The sequence below is a fragment of the Eptatretus burgeri genome, chromosome 2, assembly GCF_056783735.1.
Source record: "Eptatretus burgeri isolate ZD-2024b chromosome 2, Ebu_testis_v1, whole genome shotgun sequence".
Lineage (NCBI taxonomy): Eukaryota > Metazoa > Chordata > Myxini > Myxiniformes > Myxinidae > Eptatretus > Eptatretus burgeri.
The window spans coordinates 8,077,798-8,096,286 of NC_140962.1; the positions used below are offsets into that span (position 1 = coordinate 8,077,798).

General features: G+C 35.8%; 7 non-coding genes across 7 annotated transcripts; all 7 read left to right on the top strand.

Moving 5' to 3' along the window:
• Window positions 1–1,975: 1,975 nt before the first annotated feature.
• Window positions 1,976–2,047, top strand: TRNAG-UCC (transfer RNA glycine (anticodon UCC)). Its single transcript has one exon. It is a non-coding gene; the product is annotated as a tRNA-Gly (tRNA).
• A 5,140-nt stretch (window positions 2,048–7,187) lies between these two features.
• On the top strand, window positions 7,188–7,259 carry TRNAG-UCC (transfer RNA glycine (anticodon UCC)). The gene has a single exon. It is a non-coding gene; the product is annotated as a tRNA-Gly (tRNA).
• A 1,757-nt stretch (window positions 7,260–9,016) lies between these two features.
• Window positions 9,017–9,088, top strand: TRNAG-UCC (transfer RNA glycine (anticodon UCC)). The gene has a single exon. It is a non-coding gene; the product is annotated as a tRNA-Gly (tRNA).
• A 2,464-nt stretch (window positions 9,089–11,552) lies between these two features.
• TRNAG-UCC (transfer RNA glycine (anticodon UCC)) lies at window positions 11,553–11,624 on the top strand. The gene has a single exon. It is a non-coding gene; the product is annotated as a tRNA-Gly (tRNA).
• A 1,794-nt stretch (window positions 11,625–13,418) lies between these two features.
• TRNAG-UCC (transfer RNA glycine (anticodon UCC)) lies at window positions 13,419–13,490 on the top strand. Its single transcript has one exon. It is a non-coding gene; the product is annotated as a tRNA-Gly (tRNA).
• Window positions 13,491–15,520: 2,030 nt separating this feature from the next.
• On the top strand, window positions 15,521–15,592 carry TRNAG-UCC (transfer RNA glycine (anticodon UCC)). Its single transcript has one exon. It is a non-coding gene; the product is annotated as a tRNA-Gly (tRNA).
• Window positions 15,593–17,495: 1,903 nt separating this feature from the next.
• On the top strand, window positions 17,496–17,567 carry TRNAG-UCC (transfer RNA glycine (anticodon UCC)). Its single transcript has one exon. It is a non-coding gene; the product is annotated as a tRNA-Gly (tRNA).
• The last annotated feature ends 922 nt before the right edge of the window (window positions 17,568–18,489 follow it).

An 18,489-nucleotide genomic window follows, 5' to 3' on the forward strand; every position in this document is an offset into this window, starting at 1 on the left:
ATTAATGTGAATCAACATGATCCGATGAAAATTGAGGACTTTGAAAAATTTGGTCCAAATTGGCCTTTTGACATATTTTGACATTTTGGCATTTGCTGAGCTCAAAATAAACAGGTGTTTGAATTCAGTGACCTGATATGCGAATGCTCTTCAATTTTTAATATTATGAGATTAAAATTGAGGATTTTAGAAATTTAGCAGAGATTGACTTTTTGGCCTCTCCCGACCTCAAAAACTAAAAGGTGGTGAATTCCATTGACCTGAAATGCATATGCTCTTCAAATTTCAAGACGATCGGATGAAAATTTAGGATTTAAAAACTTAGCAGAGATTGACCGTTTCGTCTATGGTGACATTTTGGCCTATAGTGACCTCAAAAGTTATAGGTGGTTGAATTCAGTGACCTGATATGCAAATGCTGATCAATTTTTAACATTATGGGATTAAAATTAGGATTTTAGAAACTTAGCAGAGATTGACCATTTGGCCTCTGCCATCTTCAAAAACTAACAGGTAGTGTATTCCATTGACCTGAAATACAAATGCTCTTCAAATTTCAAGTCAATCGGATGAAAATTGAGGATTTAAAAATTTCGCAGAGATTGTCCATTTGGTCGATGTTGACATTTTGGCCTCAGGTGACCTCAAAAGTTATAGGTGGTTGAAATCAGTGACCTGATATGCAAATGCTGATCAATTTTTAAGATTATGGGATTAAAATTGAGGATTTTAGAAACTTAGCAGAGATTGACCATTTGGCCTCTGCCATCTTCAAAAACTAACAGGTAGTGTATTCCATTGACCTGAAATACAAATGCTCTTCAAATTTCAAGTCGATCGGATGAAAATTGAGGATTTAAAAATTTAGCAGAGATTGTCCATTTGGTCGATGTTGACATTTTGGCCTATAGTGACCTCAAAAGTTATAGGTGGTTGAATTCAGTGATGTGATATGCAAATGCTGATCAATTTTTAAGATTATGGGATTAAAATTGAGGATTTTAGAAACTTAGCAGAGATTGACCATTTGGCCTCTGCCGTCTTCAAAAACTAATAGGTAGTGTATTCCATTGACCTGAAATACAAATGCTCTTCAAATTTCAAGTTGATCGGATGAAAATTGAGTATTTAAAAATTTAGCAGAGATTGTCCATTTGGTCGATGTGACATTTTGGCCGAAGGTGAACTCAAAAGTTATAGGTGGTTGAAATCAGTGACATGGTGCGTAAATCCTTTTCAAATTTCATGTCAGTCGGATGATAATTGAGGATTTTAGAAAATTTGGCTCAAATTGGCCTTTTGGCGTGTGATGACATTTTGGCCTTTGTTTTGCTCAAAATATACAGGTGTTTGAATTCATTGACCTGATATGCGAATGCTCTTCAATTTTTAATATTCTGGTATTAAAATTGAGGATTTTGAAATTTAGCACAGATTGACCGTTTGGTCTATGTTGACCTTTTGGCGTATGGTGACCTCTAAAGTTATAGGTGTTTGAATTCAGTGACCTGATATGCAAATGTTCTTCAATTTTTAAGATAATGGGATTAAAATTGAAGATTTTAGAAATTCAGCAGAGATTGACCTTTTGTTCTCTGTTGACCTTTTGGCCTCTGGCGACTTCAAAAATTAATAGTTGGTGTATTTCATTGACCTGAAATGAAAATGATCTTCAAGGTTCAGGTCAAGCGGCACATGAACTTTCAAAAAGGAGAGGTTCGACTTCTGTTGTCATTTTTCTTCTTCTTTTTGTTCTACTTCTTCCTTCTTGAATCACCGCGTGGTTCTGGGCAACCTTACAATGGCCAGGGAGAGTTTGAATTTGGAAGATCTCGGAAGGTGAAGGTTATGAATGCAAATATATTTTATTCCCACGAAATGGTCGTTCGGATTTGATGATGAAAGGATGCGTGACAAGTTGATTCATTTTATGAAGATGGTCTTACAATATTTAGAAAACATGTACACCCACACAGCGATGGTGGTATAGTGGTGAGCATAGCTGCCTTCCAAGCAGTTGACCTGGGTTCGATTCCCAGCCATCGCAATTCCATTTTACACCTGCATTTTATCTCCAATTTCTCCCAGAAAAAGATAAATTAATTTGAATCAACATGATCCGATGAAAATTGAGGATTTTCAAAAATTTTGTCCAAATTGGCCTTTTGACATATTTTGACATTTTGGCATTTGCTGAGCTCAAAATAAACAGGTGTTTGAATTCAGTGACCTGATATGCGAATGCTCTTCAATTTTTAATATTATGAGATTAAAATTGAGGATTTTAGAAAATTAGCAGAGATTGACTTTTTGGCCTCTCCCGACTTCAAAAACTAAAAGGTGGTGAATTCCATTGACCTGAAATGCAAATGCTCTTCAAATTTCAAGTTGATCGGATGAAAATTTAGGATTTAAAAATTTAGCAGAGATTGACCGTTTCGTCTATGTTGACATTTTGGCCTATAGTGACCTCAAAAGTTATAGGTGCTTGAATTCAGTGACCTCATATGCAAATGCTGATCAATTTTTAAGATTATGTGATTAAAATTGATGATTTTAGAAACTTAGCAGAGATTGACCATTTGGCCTCTGCCATCTTCAAAAACTAACAGGTAGTGTATTCCATTGACCTGAAATACAAATGCTCTTCAAATTTCAAGTCGATCGGATGAAAATTGAGGATTTAAAAATTTAGCAGAGATTGTCTATTTGGTCGATGTTGACATTTTGGCCAAAGGTGACCTCAAAAGTTATAGGTGGTTGAAATCAATGACATGGTGCGTAAATCCTTTTCAAATTTCATGTCAGTCGGATGATAATTGAGGATTTTAGAAAATTTGGCCCAAATTGGCCTTTTGGCGTGTGATGACATTTTGGCCTTTGTTTAGCTCAAAATATACAGGTGTTTGAATTCATTGACCTGATATGCGAATGCTCTTCAATGTTTAAGATTATGGTATTAAAATTGAGGATTTCGAAATTTAGCACAGATTGACCGTTTGGTCTATGTTGACCTTTTGGCGTATGGTGACCTCTAAAGTTATAGGTGTTTGAATTCAGTGACCTGATATGCAAATGTTCTTCAACTTTTTAAGATAATGGGATTAAAATTGAGGATTTTAGAAATTTAGCAGAGATTGATCTTTTGTTCTCTGTTGACCTTTTGGCCTCTGGCGACTTCAAAAATTAATAGCTGGTGTATTTCATTGACCTGAAATGAAAATGATCTTCAAGGTTCAGGTCAATCGGCACATGAACTTTCAAAAAGGAGAGGCTCGACTTCTGTTGTCATTTTTCTTCTTCTTTTTCTTCCACTTCTTCCTTCTTGAATCACCGCTTGGTTCTGGGCAACCTTACAATGGCCAGGGAGAGTTTGAATTTGGAAGATCTCGGAAGGTGAAGGTTATGAATGCAAATATATTTTATTCCCACGAAATGGTCGTTCGGATTTGATGATGAAAGGATGCGTGACAAGTTGATTCATTTTATGAAGATGGTCTTACAATACTTAGAAAACATGTACACACACAGTGATGGTGGTATACTGGTGCGCATAGCTGCCTTCCAAGCAGTTGACCTGTATTCGATTCCCAGCCATCGCAATTCCATTTTACACCTGCATTTTATCTCCGATTTCTCCCAGAAAAAAGATAAATTAATGTGAATCAACATGATCCGATGAAAATTGAGGATTTTCAAAAATTTTGTCCAAATTGGCCTTTTGACATATTTTGACATTTTGGCATTTGCTGAGCTCAAAATAAACAGGTGTTTGAATTCAGTGACCTGATATGCGAATGCTCTTCAATTTTTAATATTATGAGATTAAAATTGAGGATTTTAGAAATTTAGCAGAGATTGACTTTTTGGCCTCTCCCGACTTCAAAAACTAAAAGGTGGTGAATTCCATTGACCTGAAATGCAAATGCTCTTCAAATTTCAAGTCGATCGGATGAAAATTTAGGATTTAAAAATTTAGCAGAGATTGACCGTTTCGTCTATGTTGACATTTTGGCCTATAGTGACCTCAAAAGTTATAGGTGGTTGAATTCAGTGACCTGATATGCAAATGCTGATCAATTTTTAAGATTATGGGATTAAAATTGAGGATTTTAGAAACTTAGCAGAGATGACCATTTGGCCTATGCCATCTTCAAAAAATAACAGGTAGTGTATTCCATTGACCTGAAATACAAATGCTCTTCAAATTTCAAGTCGATCGGATGAAAATTGAGGATTTAAAAATTTAGCAGAGATTGTCTATTTGGTCGATGTTGACATTTTGGCCAAAGGTGACCTCAAAAGTTATAGGTGGTTGAAATCAGTGACATGGTGCGTAAATCCTTTTCAAATTTCATGTCAGTCGGATGATAATTGAGGATTTTAGAAAATTTGGCCCAAATTGGCCTTTTGGCGTGTGATGACATTTTGGCCTTTGTTTAGCTCAAAATATACAGGTGTTTGAATTCATTGACCTGATATGCGAATGCTCTTCAATGTTTAAGATTATGGTATTAAAATTGAGGATTTCGAAATTTAGCACAGATTGACCGTTTGGTCTATGTTGACCTTTTGGCGTATGGTGACCTCTAAAGTTATAGGTGTTTGAATTCAGTGACCTGATATGCAAATGTTCTTCAACTTTTTAAGATAATGGGATTAAAATTGAGGATTTTAGAAATTTAGCAGAGATTGATCTTTTGTTCTCTGTTGACCTTTTGGCCTCTGGCGACTTCAAAAATTAATAGCTGGTGTATTTCATTGACCTGAAATGAAAATGATCTTCAAGGTTCAGGTCAATCGGCACATGAACTTTCAAAAAGGAGAGGCTCGACTTCTGTTGTCATTTTTCTTCTTCTTTTTCTTCCACTTCTTCCTTCTTGAATCACCGCTTGGTTCTGGGCAACCTTACAATGGCCAGGGAGAGTTTGAATTTGGAAGATCTCGGAAGGTGAAGGTTATGAATGCAAATATATTTTATTCCCACGAAATGGTCGTTCGGATTTGATGATGAAAGGATGCGTGACAAGTTGATTCATTTTATGAAGATGGTCTTACAATACTTAGAAAACATGTACACACACAGTGATGGTGGTATACTGGTGAGCATAGCTGCCTTCCAAGCAGTTGACCTGTATTCGATTCCCTGCCGTCGCAATTCCATTTTACACCTGCATTTTATCTCCGATTTCTCCCAGAAAAAAGATAAATTAATGTGAATCAACATGATCCGATGAAAATTGAGGATTTTCAAAAATTTTGTCCAAATTGGCCTTTTGACATATTTTGACATTTTGGCATTTGCTGAGCTCAAAATAAACAGGTGTTTGAATTCAGTGACCTGATATGCGAATGCTCTTCCATTTTTAATATTATGAGATTAAAATTGAGGATTTTAGAAATTTCGCAGAGATTGACTTTTTGGCCTCTCCCGACTTCAAAAACTAAAAGGTGGTGAATTCCATTGACCTGAAATGCAAATGCTCTTCAAATTTCAAGTCGATCAGATGAAAATTTAGGATTTAAAAATTTAGCAGAGATTGACCGTTTCGTCTATGTTGACATTTTGGCCTATAGTGACCTCAAAAGTTATAGGTGGTTGAATTCAGTGACCTCATATGCAAATGCTGATCAATTTTTAAGATTATGTGATTAAAATTGAGGATTTTAGAAACTTAGCAGAGATTGACCATTTGGCCTCTGCCATCTTCAAAAACTAACAGGTAGTGTATTCCATTGACCTGAAATACAAATGCTCTTCAAATTTCAAGTCGATCGGATGAAAATTGAGGATTTAAAAATTTAGCAGAGATTGTCTATTTGGTCGATGTTGACATTTTGGCCGAAGGTGACCTCAAAAGTTATAGGTGGTTGAAATCAGTGACCTGATATGCAAATGCTGATCAATTTTTAAGATTATGGGATTAAAATTGAGGATTTTAGAAACTTAGCAGAGATTGACCATTTGGCCTCTGCCATCTTCAAAAACTAACAGGTAGTGTATTCCATTGACCTGAAATACAAATGCTCTTCAAATTTCAAGTCGATCGGATGAAAATTGAGGATTTAAAAATTTAGCAGAGATTGTCCATTTGGTCGATGTTGACATTTTGGCCTATAGTGACCTCAAAAGTTATAGGTGGTTGAATTCAGTGACGTGATATGCAAATGCTGATCAATTTTTAAGATTATGGGATTAAAATTGAGGATTTTAGAAACTTAGCAGAGATTGACCATTTGGCCTCTGCCGTCTTCAAAAACTAATAGGTAGTGTATTCCATTGACCTGAAATACAAATGCTCTTCAAATTTCAAGTCGATCGGATGAAAATTGAGTATTTAAAAATTTAGCAGAGATTGTCCATTTGGTCGATGTTGACATTTTGGCCGAAGGTGAACTCAAAAGTTATAGGTGGTTGAAATCAGTGACATGGTGCGTAAATCCTTTACAAATTTCACGTCAGTCGGATGATAATTGAGGATTTTAGAAAATTTGGCCCAAATTGGCCTTTTGGCGTGTGATGACATTTTGGCCTTTGTTTAGCTCAAAATATACAGGTGTTTGAATTCATTGACCTGATATGCGAATGCTCTTCAATGTTTAAGATTATGGTATTAAAAGTGAGTATTTCGAAATTTAGCACAGATTGACCGTTTGGTCTATGTTGACCTTTTGGCGTATGGTGACCTCTAAAGTTATAGGTGTTTGAATTCAGTGACCTGATATGCAAATGTTCTTCAACTTTTTAAGATAATGGGATTAAAATTGAGGATTTTAGAAATTTAGCAGAGATTGATCTTTTGTTCTCTGTTGACCTTTTGGCCTCTGGCGACTTCAAAAATTAATAGCTGGTGTATTTCATTGACCTGAAATGAAAATGATCTTCAAGGTTCAGGTCAAGCGGCACATGAACTTTCAAAAAGGAGAGGTTCGACTTCTGTTGTCATTTTTCTTCTTCTTTTTGTTCTACTTCTTCCTTCTTGAATCACCGCGTGGTTCTGGGCAACCTTACAATGGCCAGGGAGAGTTTGAATTTGGAAGATCTCGGAAGGTGAAGGTTATGAATGCAAATATATTTTATTCCCACGAAATGGTCGTTCGGATTTGATGATGAAAGGATGCGTGACAAGTTGATTCATTTTATGAAGATGGTCTTACAATACTTAGAAAACATGGGCACCCACACAGCGATGGTGGTATAGTGGTGAGCATAGCTGCCTTCCAAGCAGTTGACCTGGGTTCGATTCCCAGCCATCGCAATTCCAGTTTACACCTGCATTTTATCTCCGATTTCTCCCACAAAAAAGATAAATTAATTTGAATCAACATGATCCGATGAAAATTGAGGATTTTGAAAAATTTGGTCCAAATTGGCCTTTTGACATATTTTGACATTTTGGCATTTGCTGAGCTCAAAATAAACAGGTGTTTGAATTCAGTGACCTGATATGCGAATGCTCTTCAATTTTTAATATTATGAGATTAAAATTGAGGATTTTAGAAATTTAGCAGAGATTGACTTTTTGGCCTCTCCCGACTTCAAAAACTAAAAGGTGGTGAATTCCATTGACCTGAAATGCAAATGCTCTTCAAATTTCAAGTCGATCGGATGAAAATTTAGGATTTAAAAATTTAGCAGAGATTGACCGTTTCGTCTATGTTGACATTTTGGACGATAGTGACCTCAAAAGTTATAGGTGGTTGAAATCAGTGACGTGATATGCAAATGCTGATCAATTTTTAAGATTATTGGATTAAAATTGAGGATTTTAGAAACTTAGCAGAGATTGACCATTTGGCCTCTGCCATCTTCAAAAACTAACAGGTAGTGTATTCCATTGACCTGAAATACAAATGCTCTTCAAATTTCAAGTCGATCGGATGAAAATTGAGGATTTAAAAATTTAGCAGAGATTGTCCATTTGGTCGATGTTGACATTTTGGCCTATAGTGACCTCAAAAGTTATAGGTGGTTGAAATCAGTGACGTGATATGCAAATGCTGATCAATTTTTAAGATTATTGGATTAAAATTGAGGATTTTAGAAACTTAGCAGAGATTGACCATTTGGCCTCTGCCATCTTCAAAAACTAACAGGTAGTGTATTCCATTGACCTGAAATACAAATGCTCTTCAAATTTCAAGTCGATCGGATGAAAATTGAGGATTTAAAAATTTAGCAGAGATTGTCCATTTGGTCGATGTTGACATTTTGGCCTATAGTGACCTCAAAAGTTCTAGGTGGTTGAAATCAGTGACATGGTGCGTAAATCCTTTTCAAATTTCATGTCAGTCGGATGATAAATGAGGATTTTAGAAAATTTGGCCCAAATTGGCCTTTTGGCGTGTGATGACATTTTGGCCTTTGTTTAGCTCAAAATATACAGGTGTTTGAATTCATTGACCTGATATGCGAATGCTCTTCAATTTTTAAGATTATGGTATTAAAATTGAGGATTATGAAATTTAGCACAGATTGACCGTTTGGTCTATGTTGACCTTTTGGCGTATGGTGACCTCTAAAGTTATAGGTGTTTGAATTCAGTGACCTGATATGCAAATGTTCTTCAATTTTTAAGATAATGGGATTAAAATTGAGGATTTTAGAAATTCAGCAGAGATTGACCTTTTGTTCTCTGTTGTCCTTTTGGCCTCTGGCGACTTCAAAAATTAATAGTTGGTGTATTTCATTGACCTGAAATGAAAATGATCTTCAAGTTTCAGGTCAATCGGCACATGAACTTTCAAAAAGGAGAGGCTCGACTTCTGTTGTCATTTTTCTTCTTCTTTTTCTTCCACTTCTTCCTTCTTGAATCACCGCTTGGTACTGGGCAACCTTACAATGGCCAGGGAGAGTTTGAATTTGGAAGATCTCGGAAGGTGAAGGTTATGAATGCAAATATATTTTATTCCCACGAAATGGTCATTCGGATTTGATGATGAAAGGATGCTTGACAAGTTGATTCATTTTATGAAGATGGTCTTACAATATTTAGAAAACATGTACACCCACACAGCAATGGTGGTATAGTGGTGAGCATAGCTGCCTTCCATGCAGTTGACCTGGGTTCGATTCCCAGCCATTGCAATTCCATTTTACACCTGCATTTTATCTCCAATTTCTCCCACAAAAAGATAAATTAATTTGAATCAACATGATCCGATGAAAATTGAGGATTTCGAAAAATTTGGTCCAAATTGGCCTTTTGACATATTTTGACATTTTGGCATTTTCTGAGCTCAAAATAAATAGGTGTTTGAATTCAGTGACCTGATATTCGAATGCTCTTCAATTTTTAAGATTATGAGATTAAATTGAGGATTTTAGAAATTTAGCAGAGATTGACTTTTTGGCCTCTCCCGACTTCAAAAACTAAAAGGTGGTGAATTCCATTGACCTGAAATACAAATGCTCTTCAAATTTCAAGTCGATCGGATGAAAATTGAGGATTTATAAATTTAGCAGAGATTGTCCATTTGGTCGATGTTGACATTTTGGACTAAGGTGACCTCAAAAGTTATAGGTGGTTGAAATCAGTGACATGGTGCGTAAATCCTTTTCAAATTTCACGTCAGTCGGATGATAATTGAGGATTTTAGAAAATTTTGCCCAAATTGGCCTTTTGGAGTGTGATGACATTTTGGCCTTTGTTTAGCTCAAAATATACAGGTGTTTGAATTCATTGACCTGATATGCGAATGCTCTTCAATTTTTGAGATTATGGTATTAAAATTGAGGATTTTGAAATTTAGCAGAGATTGACCGTTTCGTCTATGGTGACATTTTGGCCTATAGTGACCTCAAAAGTTATAGGTGGTTGAATTCAGTGACCTGATATGCAAATGCTGATCAATTTTTAAGATTATGGGATTAAAATTGAGGATTTTAGAAACTTAGCAGAGATTGACCATTTGGCCTCTGCCATCTTCAAAAACTAACAGGTAGTGAATTCCATTGACCTGAAATACAAATGCTCTTCAAATTTCAAGTCGATCGGATGAAAATTTAGGATTTAAAAATTTCGCAGAGATTGTCCATTTGGTCGATGTTGACATTTTGGCCTATGGTGACCTCAAAAGTTATAGGTGGTTGAAATCAGTGACATGGTGCGTAAATCCTTTTCAAATTTCATGTCAGTCGGATGATAATTGAGGATTTTCAAAAATTTTGTCAAAATTGGCCTTTTGACATATTTTGACATTTTGGCATTTGCTGAGCTCAAAATAAACAGGTGTTTGAATTCAGTGACCTCATATGCGAATGCTCTTCAATTTTTAATATTATGAGATTAAAATTGAGGATTTTAGAAATTTAGCAGAGATTGACTTTTTGGCCTCTCCCGACTTCAAAAACTAAAAGGTGGTGAATTCCATTGACCTGAAATGCAAATGTTCTTCAAATTTCAAGTTGATCGGATGAAAATTTAGGATTTAAAAATTTAGCAGAGATTGACCGTTTCGTCTATGTTGACATTTTGGCCTCGAGTGACCTCAAAAGTTATAGGTGGTTGAATTCAGTGACCTCATATGCAAATGCTGATCAATTTTTAAGATTATGGGATTAAAATTGAGGATTTTAGAAACTTAGCAGAGATTGACCATTTGGCCTCTGCCATCTTCAAAAACTAATAGGTAGTGTATTCCATTGACCTGAAATACAAATGCTCTTCAAATTTCAAGTCGATCGGATGAAAATTGAGGATTTAAAAATTTGGCAGAGATTGTCTATTTGGTCGATGTTGACATTTTGGCCTAAGGTGACCTCAAAAGTTATAGGTGGTTGAAATCAGTGACATGTTGCGTAAATCCTTTTCAAATTTCATGTCAGTCGGATGATAATTGAGGATTTTAGAAAATTTGGCCCAAATTGGCCTTTTGGCGTGTGATGACATTTTGGCCTTTGTTTAGCTCAAAATATACAGGTGTTTGAATTCATTGACCTGATATGCGAATGCTCTTCAATGTTTAAGATTATGGTATTAAAATTGAGGATTTCGAAATTTAGCACAGATTGACCGTTTGGTCTATGTTGACCTTTTGGCGTATGGTGACCTCTAAAGTTATAGGTGTTTGAATTCAGTGACCTGATATGCAAATGTTCTTCAACTTTTTAAGATAATGGGATTAAAATTGAGGATTTTAGAAATTTAGCAGAGATTGATCTTTTGTTCTCTGTTGACCTTTTGGCCTCTGGCGACTTCAAAAATTAATAGCTGGTGTATTTCATTGACCTGAAATGAAAATGATCTTCAAGGTTCAGGTCAATCGGCACATGAACTTTCAAAAAGGAGAGGCTCGACTTCTGTTGTCATTTTTCTTCTTCTTTTTCTTCCACTTCTTCCTTCTTGAATCACCGCGTGGTTCTGGGCAACCTTACAATGGCCAGGGAGAGTTTGAATTTGGAAGATCTCGGAAGGTGAAGGTTATGAATGCAAATATATTTTATTCCCACGAAATGGTTATTCGGATTTGATGATGAAAGGATGCTTGACAAGTTGATTCATTTTATGAAGATGGTCTTACAATATTTAGAAAACATGTACACCCACACAGCGATGGTGGTATAGTGGTGAGCATAGCTGCCTTCCAAGCAGTTGACCTGGGTTCGATTCCCATCCATCGCAATTCCATTTTACACCTGCATTTTATCTCCGATTTCTCCCAGAAAAAAGATAAATTAATTTGAATCAACATGATCCGATGAAAATTGAGGATTTTCAAAAATTTGGTCCAAATTGGCCTTTTGACATATTTTGACATTTTGGCATTTGCTGAGCTCAAAATAAACAGGTGTTTGAATTCAGTGACCTGATATGTGAATGCTCTTCAATTTTTAATATTATGAGATTAAAATTGAGGATTTTAGAAATTTCGCAGAGATTAACTTTTTGGCCTCTCCCGACTTCAAAAACTAAAAGGTGGTGAATTCCATTGACCTGAAATGCAAATGCTCTTCAAATTTCAAGTCGATCAGATGAAAATTTAGGATTTAAAAATTTAGCAGAGATTGACCGTTTCGTCTATGTTGACATTTTGGCCTATAGTGACCTCAAAAGTGATAGGTGGTTGAATTCAGTGACCTGATATGCAAATGCTGATCAATTTTTAAGATTATGTGATTAAAATTGAGGATTTTATAAACTTAGCAGAGATTGACCATTTGGCCTCTGCCATCTTCAAAAACTAACAGGTAGTGTATTCCATTGACCTGAAATACAAATGCTCTTCAAATTTCAAGTCGATCGGATGAAAATTGAGGATTTAAAAATTTGGCAGAGATTGTCCATTTGGTCGATGTTGACATTTTGGCCTATAGTGACCTCAAAAGTTATAGGTGGTTGAATTCAGTGACGTGATATGCAAATGCTGATCAATTTTTAAGATTATGGGATTAAAATTGAGGATTTTAGAAACTTAGCAGAGATTGACCATTTGGCCTCTGCCGTCTTCAAAAACTAATAGGTAGTGTATTGCATTGACCTGAAATACAAATGCTCTTCAAATTTCAAGTCGATCGGATGAAAATAGAGTATTTAAAAATTTTGCAGAGATTGTCCATTTGGTCGATGTTGACATTTTGGCCTATGGTGTCCTCAAAAGTTAGAGGTGGTTGAAATCAGTGACATGGTGCGTAAATCCTTTTGAAATTTCATGTCAGTCGGATGATAATTGAGGATTTTAGAAAATTTGGCCCAAATTGGCCTTTTGGCGTGTGATGACATTTTGGCCCAAATTGGCCTTTTGGCGTGTGATGACATTTTGGCCTTTGTTTAGCTCAAAATATACAGGTGTTTGAATTCATTGACCTGATATGCGAATGCTCTTCAATGTTTAAGATTATGGTATTAAAAGTGAGGATTTCGAAATTTAGCACAGATTGACCGTTTGGTCTATGTTGACCTTTTGGCGTATGGTGACCTCCAAAGTTATAGGTGTTTGAATTCAGTGACCTGATATGCAAATGTTCTTCAACTTTTTAAGATAATGGGATTAAAATTGAGGATTTTAGAAATTTAGCAGAGATTGATCTTTTGTTCTCTGTTGACATTTTGGCCTCTGGCGACTTCAAAAATTAATAGCTGGTGTATTTCATTAACCTGAAATGAAAATGATCTTCAAGGTTCAGGTCAAGCGGCACATGAACTTTCAAAAAGGAGAGGTTCGACTTCTGTTGTCATTTTTCTTCTTCTTTTTGTTCTACTTCTTCCTTCTTGAATCACCGCGTGGTTCTGGGCAACCTTACAATGGCCAGGGAGAGTTTGAATTTGGAAGATCTCAGAAGGTGAAGGTTATGAATGCAAATATATTTTATTCCCACGAAATGGTCGTTCGGATTTGATGATGAAAGGATGCGTGACAAGTTGATTCATTTTATGAAGATGGTCTTACAATACTTAGAAAACATGGACACCTACACAGCGATGGTGGTATAGTGGTGAGCATAGCTGCCTTCCAAGCAATTGACCTGGGTTCGATTCCCAGCCATCGCAATTCCAGTTTACACCTGCATTTTATCTCCGATTTCTACCACAAAAAAGATAAATTAATTTGAATCAAAATGATCCGATGAAAATTGAGGATTTTGAAAAATTTGGTCCAAATTGGCCTTTTGACATATTTTGACATTTCGGCATTTGCTGAGCTCAAAATAAACAGGTGTTTGAATTCAGTGACCTGATATGCGAATGCTCTTCAATTTTTAATATTATGAGATTAAAATTGAGGATTTTAGAAATTTAGCAGAGATTGACTTTTTGGCCTCTCCCGACTTCAAAAACTAAAAGGTGGTGAATTCCATTGACCTGAAATGCAAATGCTCTTCAAATTTCAAGTCGATCGGATGAAAATTCAGGATTTAAAAATTTAGCAGAGATTGACCGTTTCGTCTATGTTGACATTTTGGACTATACTGACCTCAAAAGTTATTGGTGGTTGAATTCAGTGACCTGATATGCAAATGCTGATCAATTTTTAAGATTATGGGATTAAAATTGAGGATTTTAGAAACTTAGCAGAGATTTACCATTTGACCTCTGCCATCTTCAAAAACTAACAGGTAGTTTATTCCATTGACCTGAAATACAAATGCTCTTCAAATTTCAAGTCGATCGGATGAAAATTGAGGATTTAAAAATTTAGCAGAGATTGTCCATTTGGTCGATGTTGACATTTTGGCCTATAGTGACCTCAAAAGTTATAGGTGGTTGAATTCAGTGACCTGATATGCAAATGCTGATCAATTTTTAAGATTATGTGATTAAAATTGAGGATTTTATAAACTTAGCAGAGATTGACCATTTGGCCTCTGCCATCTTCAAAAACTAACAGGTAGTGTATTCCATTGACCTGAAATACAAATGCTCTTCAAATTTCAAGTCGATCGGATGAAAATTGAGGATTTAAAAATTTGGCAGAGATTGTCCATTTGGTCGATGTTGACATTTTGGCCTATAGTGACCTCAAAAGTTATAGGTGGTTGAATTCAGTGACGTGATATGCAAATGCTGATCAATTTTTAAGATTATGGGATTAAAATTGAGGATTTTAGAAACTTAGCAGAGATTGACCATTTGGCCTCTGCCGTCTTCAAAAACTAATAGGTAGTGTATTGCATTGACCTGAAATACAAATGCTCTTCAAATTTCAAGACGATCGGATGAAAATAGAGTATTTAAAAATTTCGCAGAGATTGTCCATTTGGTCGATGTTGACATTTTGGCCTATGGTGACCTCAAAAGTTATAGGTGGTTGAAATCAGTGACATGGTGCGTAAATCCTTTTGAAATTTCATGTCAGTCGGATGATAATTGAGGATTTTAGAAAATTTGGCCCAAATTGGCCTTTTGGCGTGTGATGACATTTTGGCCTTTGTTTAGCTCAAAATATACAGGTGTTTGAATTCATTGACCTGATATGCGAATGCTCTTCAATGTTTAAGATTATGGTATTAAAAGTGAGGATTTCGAAATTTAGCACAGATTGACCGTTTGGTCTATGTTGACCTTTTGGCGTATGGTGACCTCCAAAGTTATAGGTGTTTGAATTCAGTGACCTGATATGCAAATGTTCTTCAACTTTTTAAGATAATGGGATTAAAATTGAGGATTTTAGAAATTTAGCAGAGATTGATCTTTTGTTCTCTGTTGACCTTTTGGCCTCTGGCGACTTCAAAAATTAATAGCTGGTGTATTTCATTAACCTGAAATGAAAATGATCTTCAAGGTTCAGGTCAAGCGGCACATGAACTTTCAAAAAGGAGAGGTTCGACTTCTGTTGTCATTTTTCTTCTTCTTTTTGTTCTACTTCTTCCTTCTTGAATCACCGCGTGGTTCTGGGCAACCTTACAATGGCCAGGGAGAGTTTGAATTTGGAAGATCTCGGAAGGTGAAGGTTATGAATGCAAATATATTTTATTCCCACGAAATGGTCGTTCGGATTTGATGATGAAAGGATGCGTGACAAGTTGATTCATTTTATGAAGATGGTCTTCCAATACTTAGAAAACATGGACACCCACACAGCGATGGTGGTATAGTGGTGAGCATAGCTGCCTTCCAAGCAGTTGACCTGGGTTCGATTCCCAGCCATCGCAATTCCAGTTTGCACCTGCATTTTATCTCTGATTTCTCCCACAAAAAAGATAAATTAATTTGAATCAAAATGATCCGATGAAAATTGAGGATTTTGAAAAATTTGGTCCAAATTGGCCTTTTGACATATTTTGACATTTCGGCATTTGCTGAGCTCAAAATAAACAGGTGTTTGAATTCAGTGACCTGATATGCGAATGCTCTTCAATTTTTTAATATTATGAGATTAAAATTGAGGATTTTAGAAATTTAGCAGAGATTGACTTTTTGGCCTCTCCCGACTTCAAAAACTAAAAGGTGGTGAATTCCATTGACCTGAAATGCAAATGCTCTTCAAATTTCAAGTCGATCAGATGAAAATTTAGGATTTAAAAATTTAGCAGATATTGACCGTTTTGTCTATGTTGACATTTTGGCCTATAGTGACCTCAAAAGTTATTGGTGGTTGAATTCAGTGACCTCATATGCAAATGCTGATCAATTTTTAAGATTATGTGATTAAAATTGAGGATTTTAGAAACTCAGCAGAGATTGACCATTTGGCCTCTGCCATCTTCAAAAACTAACAGGTAGTGTATTCCATTGACCTGAAATACAAATGCTCTTCAAATTTCAAGTCGATCGGATGAAAATTGAGGATTTAAAAATTTAGCAGAGATTGTCTATTTGGTCGATGTTGACATTTTGGCCTAAGGTGACCTCAAAAGTTATAGGTGGTTGAAATCAGTGACATGGTGCGTAAATCCTTTTCAAATTTCATGTCAGTCGGATGATAATTGAGGATTTTAAAATTTGGCAGAGATTGTCCATTTGGTCGATGTTGACATTTTGGCCTATAGTGACCTCAAAAGTTATAGGTGGTTGAATTCAGTGACGTGATATGCAAATGCTGATCAATTTTTAAGATTATGGGATTAAAATTGAGGATTTTAGAAACTTAGCAGAGATTGACCATTTGGCCTCTGCCAACTTCAAAAACTAACAGGTAGGGTATTCCATTGACCTGAAATACAAATGCTCTTCAAATTTCAAGTCGATCGGATGAAAATTGAGGATTTAAAAATTTAGCAGAGATTGTCCATTTGGTCGATGTTGACATTTTGGCCTAAGGTGACCTCAAAAGTTATAGGTGGTTGAAAGCAGTGACATGGTGCGTAAATCCTTTTCAAATTTCATGTCAGTCGGATGATAATTGAGGATTTTAGAAAATTTGGCCCAAATTGGCCTTTTGGCGTGTGATGACATTTTGGCCTTTGTTTAGCTCAAAATATACAGGTGTTTGAATTCATTGACCTGATATGCGAATGCTCTTCAATGTTTAAGATTATGGTATTAAAATTGAGGATTTCGAAATTTAGCACAGATTGACCGTTTGGTCTATGTTGACCTTTTGGCATATGGTGACCTCTAAAGTTATAGGTGTTTGAATTCAGTGACCTGATATGCAAATGTTCTTCAACTTTTTAAGATAATGGGATTAAAATTGAGGATTTTAGAAATTTAGCAGAGAATGATCTTTTGTTCTCTGTTGACCTTTTGGCCTCTGGCGACTTCAAAAATTAATAGCTGGTGTATTTCATTGACCTGAAATGAAAATGATCTTCAAGGTTCAGGTCAATCGGCACATGAACTTTCAAAAAGGAGAGGCTCGACTTCTGTTGTCATTTTTCTTCTTCTTTTTCTTCCACTTCTTCCTTCTTGAATCACCGCTTGGTTCTGGGCAACCTTACAATGGCCAGGGAGAGTTTGAATTTGGAAGATCTCGGAAGGTGAAGGTTATGAATTCAAATATATTTTATTCCCACGAAATGGTCGTTCGGATTTGATGATGAAAGGATGCGTGACAAGTTGATTCATTTTATGAAGATGGTCTTACAATACTTAGAAAACATGTACACCCACACAGCGATTGTGGTATAGTGGTGAGCATAGCTGCCTTCCAAGCAGTTGACCTGGGTTCGATTCCCAGCCATCGCAATTCCATTTTACACCTGCATTTTATCTCCGATTTCTCCCAGAAAAAAGATAAATTAATGTGGATCAACATGATCCGATGAAAATTGAGGATTTTCAAAAATTTTGTCCAAATTGGCCTTTTGACATATTTTGACATTTTGGCATTTGCTGAGCTCAAAATAAACAGGTGTTTGAATTCAGTGACCTGATATGCGAATGCTCTTCAATTTTTTAATATTATGAGATTAAAATTGAGGATTTTAGAAATTTAGCAGAGATTGACTTTTTGGCCTCTCCCGACTTCAAAAACTAAAAGGTGGTGAATTCCATTGACCTGAAATGCAAATGCTCTTCAAATTTCAAGTCGATCAGATGAAAATTTAGGATTTAAAAATTTAGCAGATATTGACCGTTTTGTCTATGTTGACATTTTGGCCTATAGTGACCTCAAAAGTTATTGGTGGTTGAATTCAGTGACCTCATATGCAAATGCTGATCAATTTTTAAGATTATGTGATTAAAATTGAGGATTTTAGAAACTCAGCAGAGATTGACCATTTGGCCTCTGCCATCTTCAAAAACTAACAGGTAGTGTATTCCATTGACCTGAAATACAAATGCTCTTCAAATTTCAAGTCGATCGGATGAAAATTGAGGATTTAAAAATTTAGCAGAGATTGTCTATTTGGTCGATGTTGACATTTTGGCCTAAGGTGACCTCAAAAGTTATAGGTGGTTGAAATCAGTGACATGGTGCGTAAATCCTTTTCAAATTTCATGTCAGTCGGATGATAATTGAGGATTTTAAAATTTGGCAGAGATTGTCCATTTGGTCGATGTTGACATTTTGGCCTATAGTGACCTCAAAAGTTATAGGTGGTTGAATTCAGTGACGTGATATGCAAATGCTGATCAATTTTTAAGATTATGGGATTAAAATTGA